This window comes from Thermobia domestica, chromosome 3, assembly GCF_964235325.1.
Source record: "Thermobia domestica chromosome 3, izTheDome1.hap1.1, whole genome shotgun sequence".
NCBI classification, from domain to species: Eukaryota; Metazoa; Arthropoda; class Insecta; order Zygentoma; family Lepismatidae; genus Thermobia; species Thermobia domestica.
This window is the reverse complement of record NC_137456.1, coordinates 72,039,588-72,065,534: the sequence shown is the minus strand read 5'-3', so window position 1 is coordinate 72,065,534 and position 25,947 is coordinate 72,039,588.

Genomic DNA, 25,947 nt, shown 5'->3' with positions numbered 1-25,947 from the left:
AATAAAACAAAATAGTGTAAAAACCACGAAACTTGAAACATGTTTGAACATACCTCAAAAAAATAAAACAAATAAACACTTTGAATTTAAACTTGCAGTAAAGTGGAAATTATATGATACAGTCAGTCATTGAAAACAAAATTGTATATTTTACTCATATACTAGCTGAACCTGCTCTATTAACACAGCGTGCAATTCTAATATGAGCGTGAATCTCCTTCCTACTTCTCACTATATCTGTGCAAGGCCCTTTACGAACACAAGTAAAGGGCAGGAAGATTCTCAACAGGAGTGAATTGCTATAGACAAACATATAAATGTAGTATTTTAATATATAGAATGTTGGGATGAGTTTGTGGCCAACTAGGATAAGTGATAGTTAATACCAAATGCAAATATTTCTTTTTCTTATAATCCCATATTCTAGTACACCTCATTGTGGGTCTACAAGCCTACGAAATTGCCAGCTTGTAATAGGTGTTGTCATTCAGATTAAAGCAAAGCGCCTCAAATGGGCATCAACCCGCTATACGTAGATCCTCTAGTGGTTGTCTTCCAGAAATATATCAACCATATCCTAGTTGCAATATTATGATGCAGAAATCTAGGAAATATTGCATCCTAGTTGCAATATTAACCCTTTCACAGAGGAAGTCGACTTTTGTCGACAGAACCAAATTTCCTTAACATGCGAATGTCGATTATAGTCGACGTGTATCTTGGCTTTGTCGAGAGTAGTCGCCAAAGTTGTACCGTTCATTTTTGTTTGTGTTCTATTGTTTTCGATAAACAATAGAAATCACACAGAAAACCTTTGGCGACTACAATCGACAAACCCAAGATACAGACAAGTCGACTATAATCGACATTCGCAGGTTAGGGAAATTTTTTTCCGTCGCCTTCCACAGTGAAAGGGTTAAATTAATAGAGTCACAACAACGTCTAAAATGTGAAATGGAAATATATATATATATATATATATATATATATATATATATATATATATATATATATATATATATATATATATATATATATATATATATTTATATAATTTCAATGAGAACTGGGAAATTTACACAAAATTTGGAATCGACCAGCGAAAACGGCACGTTCCTAGGATTTGTGGTTTTCAAGATCTATTTATCGAAAGGATTGCCCACAAACATATAAACTTTTCTTGGCCGCAAACATATAATGCTAGCCTTTTAATATAGACTAGCTGAACCCGCGCTCTCTACACAGCGTGTCATTCACATATGAGCATGAATCTCTTTGTCATTTCTCACAACTTCTGTATATGCCAATTTACAAACAAAAGTGAAAGACATTTTGATAAAAATCCTCAAGAGGTACCATAAAGAGGAGATTTTTTGGATTATTTTTCCAATATCTCGCACCGTTTGCAGGATTGACATACTTCCGGTTGGAGTTTCTAATTCATGTATGATCAATGTTTTCTTTCTTCTTGCATGCAGTATGTAATAAGCAAATACACTACATACACAATTAATTATAATGTCAGTGATATGTGGTGTTCATTGGGCAAAACACTCCAAACAATAAAAATTGATCTTACACTGGAGAAATGGTTATCCTTTGTTTATCATTTCGTTTCATTATCATTTGGCCATGTAAACGCCTGAGAGATATACAACCCTTTCGCACAGCCATGTTGTGTTGGAATGTATAACTTACAGGATATATCGTTTGACTTTCTTAAAACAAATTCAACACTTCTAGTGCACCCCTAAAAATGTAATAAAGAAATAAAGACCATGTTTTTCTTAATATTCAATTAAACTGGAGAATTTACACAAAACTTGGAATCGAGCAGCGAAAACGGAACGTTTTTAGCACATGTGGTTTTCGAGATCTCATTGTCGAAAGGATTGGAAACACACATATAAGCTTTTCCTTGGAGACAAACATATACATCTAGCATTTTAATATATAGACTAGCTGAACCTGCGCTCTCTTCTCAACGCATTGCTCTGTTATGACCATGAATCTCCTTCACATTGTGCATTTCTCCTTACTCAGAAAAGTAAAGGGTAGGAGACTCGCAAAGGAAGTGAATTGCTATGTATAGATGTTGGAGTCAGTTTGTAGCAAATCTATAGAAGTAACACGATGTCAAGGTGGAAATATTTTTTCTAATAAATCCATATCCGTCCAAGTACGCCTCATTGCGTCTCTTGAGGCCTTGTCAGCCAGCATGCAATAGGTTTTGCCATTCAGATTTAAGCAAAGCGCCTGCAATGTCCGTCAACCCGCTATACGTAATTTGTCTATTGGTTGCCTAACACCGTAGTTTCGGCCTGTTACAATGTTAATCTTATGGGGTCAAAAAGTCCCCTAAAATGTTGAATAGAACAATAATGACATGGTTTTTGAAAATTTGAATGGGAACTGGACAATCTACATAAAATTTGGAATCAACCAGTGAAAACGGCACGTTTCTAGCACTTGTGGTTTTCGAAATCTCATTGTTGAAAGGATTGTGAACAAACATGTAAACCTAGCATTTTAATACATAGACTAGCTGAACCTGCACTCTCTACACAGCGCATCATTCATATATAAGCATGATTCTCCTTGTCATTCCTCACAACATCTGTACATGTCCGTTTACAGACACAAGTGAAAGACGTCTTGATAAAAATTGGCAAGGGGTACCATAGAGGGGACATATTTTCGATTATTTTTATCAATATCTCGCACCGTTTGCAAGATTTGAGTCTACCTCCGATTGGAGTTTCTAATTCATGTATGATCAGTGTTTTCTTTTTTCTTTCATGAGTATGCGTTTCATACACAATTAATTATAATGTCAGTGGTATATGGTGTTCATTAGACAAAACACTCCAAACAATAAAGATTCATTTTAGCCTTGAGAAATAGTTATCCTTTGTTTTTCATTATGATTTGGGCATAAAACAAACGCCTGAGAGATATACTACTCCCATATACAATTATGTGGTGTTGGAATGTATAACTTGCAGGATATGATGCTTTACTTTTTTAAAATTTCAACACTTCCAGTGTACCTCTAAAAATGTAATGTAGAAATAACGACCATGTTTCTGAAATATTCAGTTAGAACTGGAGAATCTACACAAAATTTGGAATCGACCAGTGAAAACCGCACGTTTCTAGCACTTGTGGTTTTCAAGATCTCATTGTCAAAAGATTGGAGACAAACATAAACTTTTTTGAAGACAAACATATAAACCTAGCATTTTAATAAATACATAGCTACAGACCATAAATAAAATATCTTCTTTTCTTTTTCGCCTCCCAGCTGATCTAATGTGTAGATACTACGAACTTGTTTATGATCCACTGACTACAACATTGCGCATCTAGGCCTCAATCAAAAATTCCAATCATTAAATCTTCTTCACTTATGTATTTCAGGGGCTCAGTGGTAGGTAGAACATTCACCTCTGGTGTATAGAGTCTGGCGGAAATCTTTATTTCTCGAATAAAATCGTTACTTTTGTAAAGCAAACCTTAATTTTAGCAAAACTAACATAAACTAACGATAAACAAACGATATGAGTTGGAAGTTTAAGAGAATTCAATATGGGCGGGCTAATTCACAGTTGACGGGAAACATTACTTCTAGAATAAAATCGTTATTTTTGCGAAACTAACGATAGTTTTAACAAAACTAACGTAAACTAACGATAAACTAAAGATATGAGTTGGAATTTTATGAGAATTTAATATGGGCGGGCTAATTCACAATTGGCGGGAAACTTTATTTCTAGAATGAAATCGTTATTTTTGTGAAACTAACGATAGTTTTAACAAAACTAACGTAAACTAACGATAAACTAACGATATGAGTTGGAATTTTATGAGAATTTAATATGGGCGGGCTAATTCACAATTGGCGGGAAACTTTATTTCTAGAATAAAATCGTTATTTTTGCGAAACTAACGATAGTTTTAACAAAACTAACGTAAACTAACGATAAATTAACGATGTGATATGAAAAACTTTTGAAATTCGTTTGTGGGCGGGGAACCGTGAAGTTGGCCTGCCCATTTATTTGTTGAATAAAAATTTTATTTTTTCGAAACTAACTATAATTTTAGCAAAACTAACGTAAACTAACGATGTAAATAAGAAAAAGAAAAATTCGTTAGGTGGGCGGGACAACTTCACAGACGTTTCCCCACCCCCATACTTGAGCAAGTTGTACTCCACACTCAACAGAAACATCATTTTATCTTAATTTAAAGACTGTTTCTTGAAGAAAATACAGAAATATTTGGACACTTGTGGCAGTTTCACTATTTACACTAACTATAAATAACGTCATTTTTTTTACTAAATCTTGCAACTTTTCGATTCGATTATCTTTCATATACACTATTTTCCACATTATAATTTACACTATTTACACTACACATTTCTTCTTGGTCGTTTTAACCACTCCTCATATGCTCTATTTAATACAAGCTCCAGTAAATCTTTCTCGTCCTGAGTTCCTTCCCTTACATCTGGGATATTTGGTCCTTCAATTGAGAGTGTCATGAGAGCATCAACGTGTGGGGCAGACAGCCTACAGTGTTCGGAAGTCAATATGCTATTCATTGTGGAAAATTATCGCTCTACACGGGCAGTTCCTACAGGTAGAAGCAGTACATTTTTTTACCAATGCTGACAAAATGGAAAACACACTATTTGTCAGCGTCTGTAGCAAGGTGGAGAAGGAACTTGCCTTCTTTCCTAAACGCTAAACCTTTTTTTAACTAGATGTAATAAATAACCTATATGATACTGATTAATATAATTGGATTTCGGGGAGTATTCCTTTTCCATCCAGGGTGTGTGTAAAGAAATTTGGAGGGGTGTTAGGGGGTGTTGGTTGGTAGATTACTTCCTGGATATTATGTGCTCACTCTCCTTTGTTATCATTTACAACGAATGTTGCGTGTGATTTGCCGCTTTCATGCAACTACTTTTGATCAAACTTACATTTGTTACCAGAATATAGATTTTTTGGAGTAAGGAAACAACACTGACACATGGTTAATTGGTCAAACTCTTATGTCATAGACACGAATCCGTATAGGAACGAATATGATGATGTGTTAATGCATAAAACTGCTTGCGAAAAAAAAAAAAAAACTTTGTGTTACCACATTATGATTATTATTTACGAATGCTGTATAATGAACAGAGATGGAGTGGGTCAATTACAACTTGACTCACGACCCACTAAACCAATCTGACCCACCGTGACCTACTATGAACCACTCTGACCCATTGTGGCCAACTCCGACCCACCAAGACATATCGTCATCAACTCTGATCCATGATCCACGCCCTCCTCTCCACTGATAAAAAAAGAGTTTACACTTGTAATAAAACAAGACCGTGAAATTATCACTAATAGGAGTTTGAATTTCTGTGATAAATCGCTCAAGCACCGCTATTACAATACCAGTGGATCTGACCTTTACGATATACAATGGTAAACTGTTTGTCATGGGCCAAATTCTAATGAATTTCAATTTAATTATCATATATAATTACTTCCTTGTTGACTTACAGATACTTTTCAGTAAAAAATAGGATGAGATATGAAAGTCTCAAATCAAGGTAAAGTAGACAAAGGTAAAGAGGAAAAAAAAAAACTAAAAAATTTCCAAATAACTAAGCATCCCGTACAAATTTAAAATTCTCATGTAATTAAATTTACAGTAGAAATTTTATGCCCATTTTTCTCACAATTTTATGGCTTGAATACTTTATGCTCTGAACGGTCTATATAATAAACACAAGCTTCAGCAATTAATATAAAGCTGTAGATATAAAATGCGAAGCACAGTAGTTTTTATCAATCAATGGATCACTTTCGATTATTTTTACAAATAAACCCACTACCAATTTCTAAGATATAGAAAATCCCCCCTCAATAAAAGAGAATTAAAAAAAAAATACTAGGACATGTTCTGTTTATTTTTAATAAAGAGTTAATAAACTGAATTACAGCTCTCTAAGGTGAACGGCTTGTGACGTACTCAATTTTTCGCAAGAATTCAGACCCTCCCTTAGGATATGTATTATAATGAAAGCGATATGCATATGATAACTTCCCAGTTGGGATTGAGACCTAATTATATACCAAACATCGTTTCATTTGACTGCAATTTGGCCGTGATGATCACACACACATAGTTACATTCAATTTTTGATATAATACTTCATATATTACAGGTGATTCAAAAATATTTTTTTCAGTAGTTAGCTCCTCTAAAAGCTCACAGGCTGTATCTCTAAAGCCGAACAGTAAGTCCTATTGCTATTATTATATTTGCAAATATCAATATCCAAAAATGCTTGAAGTTCTTTTTTCAATAGCAACAAATGAAAAAAGAAGAAAAAGGGAGACTTTCAAAGCAAAACGTAGACAAATTCACCAGTGTTCGGTAGATGCTGTCTATAATGCACTGAGCAGAATGGGTCGGCGGGTCAGAGTGGGTCAGTGGGTCAGAGTTGGTCACGTCCTGTTGACCAACGATGCACTCACAAATCTTGACCCACTGAACCACTTCATCTCTGATAAATGAATATATTACATAAGCTGTAATCAAAGAATATAACCTAATTCTACTCTAAATGGCAAATAAAATAATAGCTAGCACGCTCGTCTTTCGAATCCCGGATTTGATTTCCGGTGAGAGAACCTTGAAAGGGTATGGACAGATAAGACGGTAAAAAGTGTCCTTACACGGATTTTTGTGATATTTATACCAAAGATATGGTGAAATTAGGTAATTCCATGAGTCAGGTAATCTCGTGATAATATTTGCGAGCTTTGGCACGAGAAGAAACGATCAGTACAAGCTGCCAGTTTTTTCCGGCAGATAGGAGAAGGTTATAGGAAGCCGTGAACGAATTGGCGAGAGTGGAGGAACACTTGGCGTCTGGATGAATTGTTGTCCGAAAAGTATATATACATACAGGTGTTTTGTAAGGTATCGTAAACATTGCCTGCAGAAACCTCATATAGATTACAGCGAGTGGAAACCTGGCTCGTTTCTAAGCAGAAACTCAAAAGTAAGTGAAAATGTTTGTCGTTGGCGGTTAGCATTTGATTGTAATTAATTAATCCATTGTTTCCGGTGACCAATTTCTTAGCATCAGCCACATATCCCGAGACGAAATGCACAACTTCTTAAAATGTTTCGAGGGTAGTAATACTTGATATATTTGATACAGATATACATAGTGTGTGATAATAATTTTCGCAATTGTAGTAAAGTGTCATACCAATGTCAGAGAATATCGAAAGGGAATGAGGGCCACGCACCCTGCCAAAAAGTAAAACTAGACATTGATTTATTTGTTTATTTCTTTTGCGATGAAATTACATTAAGAAGGTCAGTTTGTAGTTGAAATGAATGCCCATAAGAAGTTGTTATTGTTATAAAAGGTGAAGAGTGGGGGACACCGTTGAGAGTAAAACTTAAACTTTACAAGTAGAGAGGCGTCATCCTTATTTGGCAGATTTATTGATTGATGTATTTTTGTTGAAACAGTGATGCTCATGGATTTGTGAGACATCCCAAATATTTTAATGCTTATTATTAAGAAATATATGTTACATGTATAAGGTATCGGCATATATATTTCAGTGTATGATAAATACGTAGTCATAAGTTGTTTTATTCACGTTAAATATTATACGTATATTTATCTTGTTATGATACGGAGGTCTGTATCCATATTTGTCCGTACTTGGAGGAGACAGACCACTGGTTTCCAACCTGTTGGGCGCTCATGTGCGGGAATTTTTGCACAAAAAATAAAACAATGATCAGCTTTCAGGAACCGCTGAAGAACGTAAGAAAACAGAACAAATGCCTGAAGAGAACAAAGATCTGCTTCCAGGAACCTCTGGAGAACGTAAGAAACGAGTGTCAATCTAGTGATCAAAAAGGTGAAAAGAAATAATGACTAGTTGTGTGGAACACGTAGTGGAAGTTACAATAGTGATACCAAAAAGAGGAATGGATCAAAATGGATCCAGTGTAATATTGGTAATATCTAATACCATTGCAAATATGTAAAAGTGGCACTGCACTTGGTTTATGTGTAAGCTGCACAGCAATGACAGCAATTCTGAGTAGGAGTTTCAATCAGGTAAACTCATGATAGCACATGCTTACCAATATACTATCACGAGTTTACCTGATATCCCACGAGATTGCCTGATTTTAACTTGATTGTATCCAAAGTTTGATGTACACTTAACTTCTCTTATATGTTTCATTAAATAATATTTCATGAATTCCAGAATGTTCAACTCTTTTTTTTTTCTCATTCATAAAACACACAATACCTTTCACAACTTCCGGTCAATAAACAACTTTGTACATTTATCAAGTGTTTAGCTGATTTCACCATACCTCATATCCAAAGATAACTTTAGTAAGAAAATCAATTTCAATTTCCTTCGAATTTCGAAGTTATTGTTGAAACTTTGAAAATAAAAAAGTGTTCATATCTCGGAAATGATTTAAGTTACAAGGGAGAAACACTATACGAATATACTTTGCTTGAAGAGCCTTATTGGAAACAAGAAACAATGTATTTTATCCTGCAAATTTCTAGCAAAAAGCACGTCAAACATATTCAAATTCAAAGAGTGCCCACCATATTTTTTTTCCACCATAGAAGCAGTATTAACCCACCTATACTATATTTTGGCCATGGTTTGATACTCGCGGTGCAACTTGGTGTAAAATGAGGAAAACCGAAGTCGGACACGCCTAGAAAATATGCAACCTGTGTTACACCATAAATTCCAGAGGATGGACAACAGTTTGAGAAACTCTGTATTAGAGAACTTCAGTTAAAATGGCCGACTGCGGAACTGGAATCCAGAACCTGCATATGAAACAAGAACCTAGTTGATGTAAATCTCTTTAAAGTTAAAAAAAAAAAAATCTGTCTACAACATGTCTGTACACGCATAAAAGCTTGGTAGCAAATCTAAAAGAAAGTAACAACCTATTCCTTTTTTAAAACATAAATGGCTACATTTCAATTAAGATATTTTTCTCCTTTTTGACAAATACTACATTACACATGACTAAATGTTATATAGTGTGCACACTTATTGCATAATTGGAGATTATCTTATTTTTTTTATTGCACAATTAAGCTTAAGCGTTGAGTAATCAGGGCGTTTGACATACCATAACGATTTGTTAAGAGTATCTAGACCGAGATTACCTTGAAATTAAAAGAAGAGAAAAAAAGGAACAACGCTATTAATTGCTTCATTGCAATTGTTTGCACCAATTGGCAAGCTTGTTGCGTGATTTCAAGATGGTTGTAGATGAAAGGATAAAGTGAACATTCTTGTGGGTGTAAATTCTTCCGATTATCATATCCCCTTCCGTCAGTGATTTCTATATGTAAAAATGAAAAGTTAATTTTTAGATTAAGTATGCAAATACTACTACAATGTTGCTTCAAAAATTTTAATAAAAGTTAATGGTGTAAAAATAAGATAAATTTGTTAGGATAAATATTTATTATCTTATTGTTTCTTTTAAACTTCATTTTTTTTTCGATTGGATCGATTTAAAACACACAAAAAGACATAAGTGTAATCTTTCTAAACCAAAAGATCCCATATATTTCAATCAAAAATGTTCCTGTACACCTTATATCTGAAGAACTACATACAGTGTAGCCAAACCCAAATTATTACTTAACTCATAGTCACATCAAATTATCACACATCAAACTATTACTGTATGATGTGCTTATTCTGTAATATATATATAATAATTTAGGAGCCGTTCAAAAATTTTCTGTAGAGATGGGCATGAGCGAGTTTCTACTCTACTCGACTCGACTCGAAACAGACATCTTTGAGCTTTACTAGAGAACTCGGCTCGAAATTTTTTTCCAACTCGACTCGAATTTGACTCGAGTTTCGAGTCGAGTCGAGCCAAATCGAGCCAAATGCTCTATGTAGTTTCAAGTACTTTCTTCAAGTATCCTACATAGACAACTTATAATTATTATCAATTATACTAATTACGACTACTTCAACTTCCTCGTCTTCTTCTTCTTGTTATTATTCTTATAACAGCACTATGTATAAACATGAAAGATAGGCGCTTTGTATCTGAATACTAAAAACTAGTTGACTGCTGCCCTTGGCTGTCGTGGAGTCTAGGAGGAAACGACATGGGTCACAAGGTTCTGGGTTTGATTTGCTCACCTGAGCCGAGTTGGTGCCTCATCTCAACCGAGCCGGCTCGAGCTTTTCGCTCAGTTGAACCGAGCTGAGCCGGTTAACATTACTATCCGTGTTGGGCTTCTGCTTCGGCTCAAAACTTCGACCGTGCAGGTCTCAGTCTTAGTGGTAAGAACTACAGTATATACTTATCATCAGGACCCGGATCTTGTTGACAAGTCAACTTTTTACTGTTACGCATAGGACAAGGCGAGTTCAAATAAAAACGTTAACCGTCAACTCAAGGTTCTAAAAGTATATTTTTTTAGGGTCAACTTTTGGTCACTTTTTGCTGTTTTGAAGTTTTAGGTCATTTTTTAATATTTTAAGGTAACTTTCAGGTCACTTATGGTCTTTTTTAGTCTTTTTCATCTACGTAAGAAAATTTTAAAATGTTTACAAATTTGAAAAATACAAAATTAGTTTATTCCTTTTCCTGCTTTCTGACTATCTAGATGGAAAACTGCATTCCTAAAAAGCTAATGAACACTAAGCTGTAGCTGGTTGACGAGGGTGGGGGGTTGCTAGGTGGCCAAAGAGATTATTTTGGGTTGTTGACCACAAAGGATGTAATCACGTGAATAACTAAAAATGAATTAGAAGACGTACAAAGATTTTAAACAGGGTTTTATCTATTATTCTCGTGTATACAGTCTACACTTGCGAAATTCTATTCTTTAAGTGTGCTTCCTAGTTTCAACTCGGGAGTGAATTGACACTTTATGTACAATATCATACAATGGACTGCAACTAACTGAAACAAAACTTTTGAAAATGAGTGACAAATGGTAATTAAAATCCAATAGATATTCAAAAAATGTCGATGTTTAACAAAATAAACTTTTTAAGAAAACGCAAATTTTAAGGTCAATTTTTGCGAATTTTAGGGTCATTTTACAGGAATTTTAGTGTCATTTTATAGGTCACATTTTAGAAAATTTTAGGTCAACAAGATCCCGGCCCTGCTTATCATGGTGCTTAGGACATTTGAGGCTCTCTAGTTATAAAAATCCATTTTCATCTTGTTAATCGAGACGAGACGAGATGCGAGCAGTGTCCCATTTCGTGAGCAACACTCAAAATATTCCACATTACTGCTTACATTTCTCAGATCTTTCGCTTTACAGTCTAATCAGGCAAAGATTTCTAAACGAGTTAAAATGAGCTAAACGAGTGATCCAATTATAAAACTCGAATCGACTCGATACTCGACCTCAAAACAGTGACTCGGCTGGGAACTCGACTCGAGAAAATTACCTTTAACTCGACTCGAATTCCCTTTGAGTTTCGAGTCGAGTCGAGTTTTAGCTCGACTCGTGCCTATCCCTAATTTTGTGGTCCCTGATCTAACATTCAATATATTTCGATCAAAAATTTTCTTTCACGCCTTATATCTGGAGAACTACGTATAGTGTAGTCAAATCCAAACTATCATTTAAGTCAGTATGATGTGCTTATTCCGTAGAAAATACGAAAACTAGATTTTGGGGCCATTCAAAAATTTTGTGACCCCTGATCCAAAATTTAATTATTGGCCAAGTTCGCAATCTTTTGATGCATTTTTAAGATTATTCCTAAAATTCTTGTTCTGACTCTGAAAGCTGGTAACTCAAAAAAAAAAGAAAAAAAAAAGAGTTCTCCATTTATGCATATATCGTATATCTTTGAAATAGGTACACTCGTTTTGATTTTTTTAAAAACCTGAAACAGTATACTTTCTGTATGGTCCCATATACATATAATCAAGGAGATTTCGGAGCTAGACCACGAAACATCTTAACCCTAATGCTAAATTTCCATCCATTAGTGGCTAATATGAGATCAATTTGGATTGTAACTCTTTGTAAGTTTGAAAGAAAACGTTGTCCGTTGTCATATAAACCGCCGTGTCCAGGGCAACAGGTCCTGTCACGGTCAGCCAATATTGAAAGAAAACAAAAATTAACGAAGATAAGGCGCAATGTAGAGGAGTCGCTACAAATTAATTCTCTTTAACGAGAACGATTTACGAAACATCATCTACTAATCGAAATCATGATTATTCTTCAATAAAGTAACTTCCAATAAACCTTTTGTTATTGTTAATTATTCCATATCGGACTCCCGAAGAAAACTCATCGAAACAACTTATTGACCGTGCCAATAGCGACTACTCTCAATCATGACTCCGTTTTCTTTCATTTAGAAATAGGAAAGAAAGAGAAGAAAGTAGAAGGGTAAAAGAAGGAGGTAGAAAAAGAAGAAAGAAAAGACAGAGGGTATTTTAATAAGAAACAGATTACTGGATAATTCCGGAAATATAGTAAAAGGTCGGGAAAGTCGTTGAAAGATGAATCATTCTAAATGTTATTAACGACTAATCAATTTTGGAATGCTTCGGAATAGACACATGTTCCCTCATACCACCCAGACCTAGCTCCAGGCACCACGATCGTGGGGTTGCCCAGACCTAGACCTGGAAATGAGAAAAGTGAAATTTAATTCTTTGTACTGTTATTCTAACCAGTGATTGATAACCATCCAGTATCTGAACTCTGTTCTCTAGGATCGACCACACATATGAATTAGCCAAGAGAAAAAAAAACTTATTAACTCAATATAAATTTATGTATCGTATCAATAAAAGGTTCGACTTCCTAGAAGAAAGATGTCGTATTTAGGCTTATCCTGCTATTTTTGTTTCACTCCTAGAGCCGATTTAAACCGTTAGTGACGGTCCTTCATGACCTAGGTTATTTACCTTAACACATACGTCAAAACATGACACATATATTACAGATGTTAATAGGACAAATGATATCACTAAAATTACTTAAATTAAATCTATCATGCATTCACACGCTCACTCACTCAGGACAGTGTATATATGTTTAAAGGAAACCAACTAACTACAAAGATACAAATAGTTTATTACATTCATAGTGAAAAAAAAAAATAATTACAACGAAAATCTTAGAAGCACAAGTTCTTGGTTATATATTAATAGAGTACATAGTGTTATATTTTAGTAATTTTTTTATATATCCAATCATCTTGACAAATAGAAAGAGAAAAAAATTATTTACGTGTATCATATCTTAGGCATGCTAAAACAAATTATGATTTGCGACATACGCAAATAAGACACTTATTTCACTTTAAAAAAAATTTGGACAAAGAGGAAAGAAAAAAAAACCTTTTGGTGTATTAGAACTTATATGAGTCTCTACCTCACATTGGGTAATAAGATATTAATGATTTTAAGCGTTCAAATCACAAATCACGCACTACTCATAGTGTCCAAAACATTTCGCTCCATTTAACTTCGTTCGTGTTTATATATATCTCTATATGTATATATATATATCTATTGGTTTACAAAACCATTCGTCGTCTATACTTGGTTTATAACTTTTAACAGTTTATATCTGCAATCGCACACTGCGACGCTTTATACCCATCCAGGGATTTCGAAAAATCACTATCGCTAGAGGATGTTTCTCCTCTTAGACGGTCCATTTCCAAACTTATTAATTGAATAGTTTTAAGTTATTTATGCAACACTGGGACACGTTATGAGGCCTTTCCTTAGGATCACTTTCGTATATATTTGTATATAATTCAGATTTTTAAAACGATCTCCCGCAGGTGTACGGAGTATAAAGGTTCAAATTGAGGATAACAAAAAACTGGTCAAGTCACAGGATACATATGCAGGTGAGAAGGATTCAAGGTACACTTTCCACAATGGTTTTTGGTTGGTAGTTCAGGGATAATATTCGTTATGATGTGGGTTACGTTTAGACCTGCCGTTATTTTCCAATACATGCCATTACAGAATTACATGAGGTATCATTTACATTTATTCAAAAGAAAAGGAAAATTACTTAAGTGCACGGCGGTATTCATGACAAAATCTACATTCTCAAATTCGTCGGAAAACTCACTGGCAAACTATAGCAACCAATACACGTTTAGGGGGGACAGACACGAGCGCTCTTACATATATTCATAATACATTTAATATCATACTTTTACTTTAAAATCATATTCACATATTAAGTACATATACATTTCGACGTATTCATTTCTCTCTCTATATATATATATATATTTATATTCAATAAATGCGCACACATTTAAATTAATCACCCCAATAATAAAATTTTTTACAAGGTTGCAAACATTGTCCCAAAACAAATGACTTCCGACATTACATATGAAAAAGAAAATCGCTTTTCTACCTGATACCGCGCATTTATAAATTTTTTCACTTTTATATATTCAATTCGTGCTTAAATAATGAAAAAAAAACTTTGTGAGGCAGGCACGTAACACAGAGCATTTCTAAAGATATAACTAGATAAACCAAAGTACAATTTCTGGGCCCAGGTTAACTACAAGGTAATTGAAAACCAAAACAGAAAGGAAAGTGACCAATGGATAAAAAAAAACTTAAGACGAACGACGGTGAAAGAACGTAATCGAAGTGTCGTCATATACTAAGTCTTTGTTCATTTCAGCGATAGGTCAAAATGTGATGGAGGACCCAATCATTATCTACTCCATTCATGAACCGTGTCTTGCAACGTCTCAGCTGGTAATTTCAGATCAGAGTTGTACGTTAAATAAATCGTAAGTGACAAGTTCAAAATCGGGGGGGGGGGGGAAGGTTGAAAATTTGAAAAAAAAATCTTGAAGTAATGAAGACAGAGAGAGAGATAGAGAAGAAGGAAGACGAAGAATAGGGGCGCCAAAGACTTAAGTGAGAAATAACTAACGCTACAAAGATAGAAGTCGAATTTCGCTCTCAACAAAATCCATAGCCAAAATATTCTTAACATGCCAAAAAGGGTGGTCTACTCAAATACGTAGACTCAAGGGGCGCCCTGCTGCCAAGGATGCAAGTTCTGTGTCCATCAGATCCCAATCCCACAAGAGTTTGGTTGTAAGATTGAAATCCGATCCCCGTATCCGGCCCAGACCAGCAGGATAAAAGGAGAGGGGGAAAGGGACCAGGTAACTGCGTCCCCAATTTTGAAATCTCTAAGTAAAAAAAAATATTCGACCCCTTAGAAAAACTAAGAAGGTTCGAGGACAGTAATGAAACTAGAATAGAAGTATTATCTAAGATATCCCTAACTAATGATTTGCCGAAATAAAAAAAAATTAAATAAACTGAATTTTGGATCGGTGATTTCTATGCCAAACCTCACCGATAGCTACCCTGCGCAGACACGCCACGGTCTGGGATGTCGTTAATTTCCCTCGTCTAATTAAACTAAGAAAAGAAATGAAAATACTTAAAGGGACTAGGGGTCGACATCCGGGTACGCGAAAATAAATTTCAATAATTAATTGTTTTGATTCTGTAACCCTGTCAGAGCTGTCGCCTCCATGAACATTGTAAGCTAGCCCGAGTAGGTAACGTGAAGGAAAAAAAATCTCACGGAGCAGGATATTCTATTTTAAAAAACCGACCAGAAAATATAATTCACTACAGCCCTGTTGTATAACTGCTACTGTCTTTTCATAATTTATTATTCAATATGTCTAGTCAGCGATTATATGATGCTACCCATTCTATCAGATGGTATTACTATGGTTGATTATTACTATAACACATTAAACTACAAAGTATTACCATAGTCCGACTATATATTGCCCTCCGGTCCGCGTGATATCATGGTGCAGGGGTCAGAACTTGAGATGTTTGTAGCTACACGTATCTCTTCAATATCTATATATCAACACACGGCGAAGTATTCACTGGGCTACTATATATTTAACTATATGGGTGTCCTATATTCTATATTCATTTACTACAATATTCATACACTTTATATTCATATTCACATTAATATTCATTTGCCACGACGCTATATTCTACAAACACCCTGTTTCCTCTATCTACGCCCAGCCTATTTACACATTTCATCATAATACTTTAAAATCTATAGTCACTACAAACATTTCCCATTCCGATCACCGCACGACAACCTCACTCGAACTCAAGACTCTTTCACACACACACAATACTATGTAATACCTGGTAGCTTTATTAAGAACGAAGAAAAAAAATCCTACGTATGTTCACTGAAAATAGAATTATCCGCGATAATATTTAATGTTTATAAAATTCTGCAGCAACAATGAGCTTCTGCAGCCACGAAGAAAAAATGGACATTTATTATAATTTCAAAGCGAAGAACTAGCATCATATCGCCCGACTTCTGTTAAAAAATTTACGTATTGTTTATTTATTTAAGTATTTCGATTTCTAGACTAGGCAGAGTGTTGAAATTTTCAGAATATATTAATTTTGGGTCACTTGACCTAACTGTACATTCATATGGGCTGTGAATTATACCTTCTAGGTTTTATTTCGGAAAGAAAGGTCAATTTCATGAAATCTAAATCACTAAGCACCTCGACAGAAGAATGGCGGTTAGTACTGACTTTTGACACTAGGGCTAGCGACGATATAATCAACCCTTGAACAACTGAATGTGACCTTGTACACGGAATTATTATACTATATTACGTTCATTTTTGAATATTGTGTATGAGTTCACTTAATGACGGAATAATAAAGAATTTATCGCATAGTAAATACTACACTGTCCATATTTAATTATCTCACACACTCTTTCATCACTTAACTACCACAATTACTACTACTAGAACATGTTTCTACATTACGAACACATACATGCCACATCCATACTACACACTACATTAATACATGTTATACTAATAAATATACACAGACAACATTCAGATTTTACCATTTTAAATCGGCTCTATGAAAGGAAAGGGGAAGAAAGGAAACAGGGCCAACTGGCCCTGTATTCACTAAATCACATTCTTGAGTGTTTAATTAATGCCCTGAGGGGACATATCGGAGTATTAGCTAGCAATAGGACCCCTGCCCTGAAGGGGCAGGAACCCGGAACAAACTACATGTTCAACTCATCCCGCTGGAAGCCGTACTCCCAATTTGGGAGTCAGATAGGAGCCCTTACTGTAAATTTACACGTGCATTATTCTACCTATTTTAACTACAAAGAAATTAAATACCGCCATGTATGTAAAAAAGAAATCACTCACTACCTACATAAACAAATCTATATATGGACAGGTCTTGTAACCCTCAATTATCAGGAAAATTGGAGGTGAAAATATAAGGGGAAACACTGATCTTCTGAACCGGTTTTAGGAAAGAAAACAGAAATCACACTACTTTTGAATCCTGTCCATAACGATCGGTGGATGAAAACATGGCGTCACTATATCGCCCTTACTATTTCAGCCTTTTTTAGTCCAGTTTTGACTATGAAATTTAACAGTTCATGGCTCCTCGAGACTTCCAGAGATTTTAGGTATTAATGAAATCCCAAATGTTACCTTGTTTGCAGCTTTCTCACTCCTTTTCAACTTTTTTGCTGGGAAGATCTTAGTCCGGCATCTTCCGTGAAATTCTTGCAGGGAATGAAAAAATTGCGCCCTAATATCGTAGCGTGGGTTTATCATCCAATCAAAACTAAGCATTTTGGCGGTGGGGCTTTGAAACGAATAAAATTTGGTAAAATCTGGATTAAACTAGTTTTTAGAAGGACCTAGGTATCTAAAAGAGAGGTGAAGGGTGGTCCTGAAAATTCTGTCGAATTTTAGATTGGTTATTTGATCTGGAAAGTTCCGTCCAATAGTGGATCTATATTTTCGGATAGCACTGACACCGTAGGAATTGTAATAATCCATCTACACATCCACATACAAGACTTATAACTAATTTAAAATATAAATAAAGATATTGATTCCCAATGAAATTTTTTACAGTTTTTCCATGTTAATTTGAAATAGAATAATGAACAATATTACGAATTATATGAACAGCCAGAATTTTTTTGTTAAACATCAAGTACAGTCGGTGCAAAAAATTTCGGGCACCCTCCTGTTAAGAACATAATATCATTAGACTGTAATGGCATATTACAAGTTTGTCACAGAATTCAAAAATTTTATAAACATTAATAATGAATAATTTTGTGCTTTTAAGCGCTTTTGTTGAAGTCAGTTGTATATATATGGTGTTCCAAAAAATGACGCCCGCGGGCAATGGAGTGCGGTTCGTCAGGCCAAAATAAAGCAAAAATGTGATATAATGGTATATTTTGTGGGGTCTCCTTCAGCCCTATGGGGAATGAAATATTTCACAATGTGGCAATGTCGTAGATTAACTTGGAACCTTTACCATTACTCTATGAATCCATCAACCAGTTAGAACTATTGTTACGCTAATAAACAGTGCTAGTGTCAACATCTATCGTGTTAAACTGCCATCTGGAAAGAATCGATGTAACTATTTGATGGATCTATTCTATGGCTCTTTATCTGCGACGTTGCCACATAATGCAATTCATGTTTTCAGTCGCAGAATTTAAAGGTATATAACTATACATATTTTTCGCTTTATTTTGACTTGTAGAATAATGTTCTGTAGTTTGTGTGTGCCATTTTTAGAACATCCGATATGTATCTCTCTCTCTCTCTCTCTCGATACATACATACATACACACACACACACACACACACACATATATATATATATATATATATATATATATATATATATATATATATATATATATATATATATATATATATATATATATATATCCTGACACTTCATCCCTATGTACCCTTTCTTTTCTATATCGAGTATTGTTACTTCGGTATATTCTAATCATGGCCTTCATCTAGCTTATTTTCCGTCTGCCATTTCCTCCATATAGCTAATACCGTGATTTCTTTATGGGCCCATCTAATTTTAAACATCCTTCTACAACACCACATTTTCGAAGACTTCCATTCTGGATTTCTCCTCTTCTTCTGGGACCCCAGTCTTACAATCATACAACGCTACCCTCTATGTATAAATGCCTTCATCAGCCTTTTCTTCAGTTTTATGATATTTTTTGTAAGAAACTCTTTTGGTTTTCTTCTGGTATCTCCTTCGCATGAAGTATAACGAATGTGGATTCAATTTGACTGACGTACAGGGAAGTGGAACATATAAATAAATTTGAAAACTACACCACCAACGTAGAAATTAATTTCTGGGTATAGATGATTTTTGGTATATTGACAGTGACTATCACTTAGGCAGAGCATGTTGTTATTATATTGAGCTTTCGGTAATTCAGCCCCTAAAGTTTTGAAAGGTTGAACTTGCATTATATTATATTTACCTGCTTCTTTTCCACTAAGATGTAAAAGTACGAATTTTGACACATGAGTAATTTCTGCTGCAACGAATAAGAATATGGCATTCTAAAAATTAATCTAAACTGGCGCAACAATCCTTCCGAGGCTCTGGGCCTATCAGCCGGCTAGTGACACACATGGCTTTGGGGTGATGTGTGACAGCACCTCAATTCTTCCTTACCATTAATACTGGCTTTCGAGACCAGAGCTTGCTGCTTCTTTCTTTCAAGTAGCTCCCCAATTTTTCCCACGACGCGAGACACTGGGTAGATCCCGCAACGCTAACACCATCTGGTGAGTGCAAACAGTCACACATCTTTCTTCTGACCAGACGCGACTCTGCTTGACTTCGCTGATTTCACGGGAAGTGATATTCCAGTGCGGCTAGGGTATTAGCTGAATATGCTATTCGTTTCCACAAATTCAAATGGATCATGCCCAGCAAGAAGAACGAAGGAAAAGAAGGAAGTGAAAGAAATTCATCATGGTGATGAATCTGCAATTCATAAATAAATAAATCTAGATTTTTTCGTATTTATTTGCGTTTTGATCCCTTTTTCGTTTAAAGAAAGAAGCATTTTCTTCTGAGATAATTTCTCTTGAACAATTGGGGTACAACGTACTCTGTTCAAATTATATATTAACGATATGTATTAACCAACAATATATTAACCATTTATATTAGTTTCCCTTGTGGTGACTAGATGGTCAGGTTACCAGTTTCGAGTGCGTGACTCGAGTTCGACTCCTGATATGAGATCATGTGATTTGACTCCCGTGTTAAGCTGCAGATTCACGTTTTATACATTCTCAGTGCTGAAAAAGAACATAGTAAACTTCGGAGAAGTATATTGTTGGTATTATGCACAAGTTTAGAGGAAAATCATACAAAAAGAGACATTTTTAGATGCAAAGCTTTTATCTAAATTTCCGCACAACCGAATAGAAATATATCAGAAACTTTGATTGTCTCACAAAAGGGGAAAAAAAGCATCTACTTCTATTGTGTAGTAGCATAAGAATTGGTCCTGATGTTGATGTAGAAATATGCTTCCCATCAACATATGCGACCTCTGCTCCCCTTGTTTAATCTTCCTCTTCCGTGACGGGATGCTTCACTGCAGGTCATAGCTCTCGATTATGTAAGAGTGGTAAGCTTTTCTCCAACACCAACAGAAAACACTAGAGACAGTGCAGCTTTAAGTCTGCACTGGGGTAACTCCATTATAATTATTTCTTCCCATCTTGCAGCAACAGCTACACGAAATTCAAATTACTGTAGAACGAATTAATATCATTAAGTTGAATCCGTTTTTTTTCTCTTAAATAGCTATTCCTGAACATAGTATGTATTCTGCTGGTGATCCGGAGGTCGGCGACACTTGTTCGTCATTACTAGTGTCCTGGAATAAGGAACGCACTCATATAACAATCTAAATAATTTGAACAAGTTCTTCCTTAAATACCGGTTTTAGTTAAAGGTTCTATTTACATTGTAAGGAAAATCCAAATTGGAAATGGAAATGAAATGAAATCTTCCAGTTTAACGTCCCACGATTCTGACTCAGGGGCGTCATTTCAGACTTCGCTTGAGGGGGGCAAGAGCACCACCGACATAAGAAGACTTTCACGTTTTGTACTAGTATATTAGTAGTCAATCGATTAAAGTATGTGTATTACTCAAACTCTTGGGGGGGGCAATTGCCCCCTCCTGCCCTCCCTAAATGACGACCCCGTTCTGGCTGCCTTTTAAGCTAAGGGAGACGAATAACTAAGGCAACTGAATGATGATAGAAGAATCCTTGGAATGAGGATGTGGAAAGAAACGAGAGTACCCCGAGAAAATTCATGGGGATAATGTTGTTCACTACAAACAAGATTCGAACCAGGGACCCCATGAATCAGAGGTAAACACTCTACCACTAAGCCACCTTGTCCCCCGGAAAATCCAAAAGTTATATGCTGTACACGCCTTCGTTAATATCTTAGATTGGCCTGCCTTTGTTTAAACATTTACTGTATTTTTTAAAAAATAATAGTTGAAAGAAAACTTTAGGTAAAACGTTTTGAATGTCTGTTTTTTGTCTCGTTTTTTTAATTTTATTTTATTTAATAAATGCCTTTGTATGCATTTGAGTTTATTGGCAATTTTCTCTTTAACCGCGAGATCAATCTCGATAACAGTTTACAGATTTCTTTAAAAGAAAAGAAAAAAAACTTGTTTCTGTGTTCACTTGTTTCTATAATATTTTGATTTCTAATTTTATATACTTAAATGTTTATTGTAAGGATTCGCTTAGGTTGAAAGTGTGCAAGTCAGGGACGGATCTACGGGGAGGGGGCGATCGGGGCGATCGGGGCGATCGCCCCCCAGAAGAGGATCTTTTTTATTTTATATATATAAATAAAACCCATCCCAAAGTTAGTTAAAAGTAGCAGTATAACCACTAGTCCCCCTCCAGAAGTCGGTCCTGGATCCGCCCCTGGTGCAAGTTGGTATATAAATTATTTATTTAAAATAATCAAACGCGTGTTTCAGCGATTTCGAAAATTTCGCTTCTAAAGAGGGACAAGTTTTAGAATGATTTATATTTCTGGATTTATATTTATTAAACTTGATCCTTCCCATGGGAGGAATGGGTACTTACGATGGCCTCCAAAACTACTGTACCGATTTCAACGAAACGTTCACCAATGCTTTTGTTGAAATCTTCAGAACAGTTACAAACTTCCTACGTCATGCTTTGACCATATAAATGTGAAAGGTGTGAGACAACTTCCCTATTATCACATACAATAGGCCCAACAGTGGGAAGCGGTGGAATACCCAACTGCTCACATTGGCCCTACATTTTGTAACTGAGTGCCTTGCCTACCATTTGCCAACCAAGTCAGCTCCCACAGCAGTTTCTGCGAAAAAAGTAAAGTTGTGATATGGGAATACGAGATCAAAACTGTTGGGTAAATGACGGCAAATTATTCGTTGCCCAACACACAATTTAAAATACATTGGGTCAACGTATTTTTCAGTTTTGTTTTTGCCAGGCCTACCATAAGTGCTACTATGGTATTCTTATATGCAAAATTGTATTATTATTATTATTATTATTATTATTATTATTATTATTATTATTATTATTATTATTATTATTATTATTATTATTATTATTATTATTATCATATAGCTACTATTGAATCATTCCTGCCATTGAACATATAAGTGCACGAAATTTTCTATTAACCTATAAATTTGGTACTACATAAAAGTTTATTTTTTAAATACACAGAATGGAATCCACTTTCATGAATTCAATATGGAGGACGCAATTGAAGCGAAAATTTCTTTTGAAACTGCCAAGTGTATTGACATGGCACTTGATATAGGCTATATATAGACTTGTACGCAGGAATTTATTTCACGAAGGGTTCTAAGCTTTTCGGGTGGAAGGTCAAATTTAATATGAGGACAAATTATATTAAATATTACATTTGTAAAATCATTCCTAAAATTACACTAAATTTACAGAAAAGGCGGGATTTTGGGGGAGGGTTTGGACCCCCAGAACCCATTCCCTGCGTATGTCTCTGGCTACATAATTACTTTTTTTTGTTGGTGAGCAATTAAGACGGTAAAGAAAAAACACATGTATTTATTAAATAGGGATGACAAAAGAAAGCGATCCGTATATCTCAGATTAGACGAGATCTATATTTGGATGTTGTTGAGTGTGAAGCCAAAAAGCAGATTCTTGTTCATAATTTGAATCTAGATTTGAAACAAAAATCTGATCTGGATTGTACAATTTAAGTATAGACCGGTGTATTCAATCAGAGAATGGTAAATATGTGGGAAGAAAAGTGCATTTGAAAAAAAAAAACAGTACTTTTGGGGGAAAGAACGGTAAAATAGGGGGAAAGAGCAGTAAATTTTGGTGAAGAATGGTAAATTTGGGTGAAAGAACAGTAAATTTTGAAAAAGGATGGTACATGTGGAGAAAATCAGTATTTTAGGAGGAAGAATGGTAGGGGAAGGCAGGGCGGAACGGGGTTCTTAGCATAAATTGCTTCGTAAGGGTATTAAAATTGACAAGAAAATACTGAAAATGAAGTCAATATATTATTTGAAGTTTTAGGTACAAAAAGCATCAGTAGTTGGTTAATATGTGTCCAAACCTAAGGGCCCACACGTGTTTATTGATAGTGATGTTTTTTCGCATCCATGTGAACACACGGGACACAATGCGGTGCTGCTGACAATACTTACAAACGTAAACGTCTTCTTCGTCGTCACCATCTACACCTGGATACGAATTATGTAACCACAGTTTGCACAGCATACACGCAGTCTATCCCTCGTTGATTGGAAATACTACTCAGCACAATAAAGGCATGTAGCGTCATCTAATAAACTAGCGCTCAATTTCTTCCTCCTTGTTGCTCGTGTTAGCTCTCCTACACACTCAAGTGTGTGATCTGTCTTATTCGCCAGCTTCTCCTTGCCCTATTGCTCCCTCTTCCCTTTGCTTCCTTTTCCTTGGCTCTTGGTTCCAAAATGTTTTATACGGCTATGATATCAATATTGCTGTTTTCCCTCGTCTTCTGGCCAGTCTCCTGCCACCAGTCTTAACTCTGAGGAAAGGTAAAATATTCTTCGGCGACATGTGTAAAAATGTTGTCACGTCCGGAATGTCTGTTCTTGTAGTTGGCGTCGAAGGTCCTGGAACCGGTTCGTCAAGAGATCTATTTCCTGAAACAGTGATCACATATGGAAGATGTAATTCTGTGGATGAAATCGAAGGTCTTGGTTTCGGTGCTGCAAGGGAAGAGCTCCCTGGAACAATTTGTAGACTTTCCTCTCTGTTCTGGGTTTCTTCTGTTGGTTGAAATATGATATCAGTAACCCATTTCGTCCCTACCCCGTTCCACTTCGATACAAATATTGATTCTTGATATAGTGCAATCTGTAACTGCGCGGCAAAGATTATATATTATAGTTGCTAAACCATACAACAACTAAGATGCTCTGACACTATAATTATGACTTCAGCATTCTGTACATTCTTATTTGACTTATTTTGAACTTTGTTTCTGTTGATATTGCAACAGGCATCGAAAAATAGAGCAACAACACTAAAACGATTAGCACATACCACATGCCTTCTCCAACACCGACGGTGCTTGCTCCACGCAACGGTAGTGAGTCGACATTCTGGTTTCTGCTGCTTTCGCAATGCTGCAGTACCATAGCGGGGAAATACGAGGGGTATCCCATTTCACCCCGCTGCCCCGTTCCGCTTCGCCTTCCCCTACATTTGGGTGGAAGAACAGTAAATTTTGGTTAAAAAAAATGGTACATTTGGAGGGAAACAATATTTTTGAGGGAAAAATGGTATATTTGGTGGAAACATTATTTTGGGGGGAAAAGAATGGTAAATTTGGGTGAAAGAACAGTAAATTTTGATTAAAAATGGTACATTTTGGAGGAAAACAGTATTTTTGCGGGGTAGAACGGGAAATTTGGGGAAAAAGTAGTACATTTTTGGAAAAGAATGGTACATTTGAACGAAAAACAGTATTTTGGGGGGAAGAATGATACTTTTGGGTGAAAGAACAGTAAATTTTTATAAAGAATGGTACATTTGGGGGATAACTATATTTTTTTGGGTGGAAGAATGGTAAATTTGGGTGAAAGAGCAGTAAATTTTGGTAAAGAATTGTACATTTGAGGGAAAACAGTATATTGAGGTGAAGAATGGTAAATTTGGAGGAAAGAGTAGTAAATTTTGTCGAAGAGTGGAACATTTAGAGGAAAAACAGTACCGGTATTTTGGGGAGAAGAATGATACATTTAGATGAAAGAGCAATAAATTTGGTAAAGAGTGGTACATTTGCGGAAAACAGTATTTTGATGGGAAGAATGATAAATTTAGGTGAAAGAGCAGTAAATTTTGATAAAGAATAGTAAATTTGGGAAAAAACAGTATATTGAGGGGAAGAATGGTAAATTTGGGTGAAAGAGCGAGCAGTAAATTTTGGTAGAGAATGGTACATTTGGAATGAAGAATGGTAAATTTTCGGGAAGAATAGTACATTTGGCGGGGACAGTATTTTCGGGGGAAGATTGGTAAATTTGGGTGAAAGAACAGTAAATTTTGAGGAGGAATGGCACAATTTGGAGGAAAAACAGTATTTTGAGGGGAAGAATGGTACATTTGGGTGGAAAAAGAGTAAATTTTGGTAAAGAATGCTACGTTTGGGAGAAAAATATTTTTGGAAGCAAGAATGGTACATTTGGAGGAATGAGTAGTAAAGTTTGGGGAAAAATGGTAAATTTGGAGAAAAAAACAGTTTTTTTGGGAGGGGGTACATCTGAGTGAAAGAACGGAAAAGCTTGGTAAAGTATAATACATTTGGGGTGAAA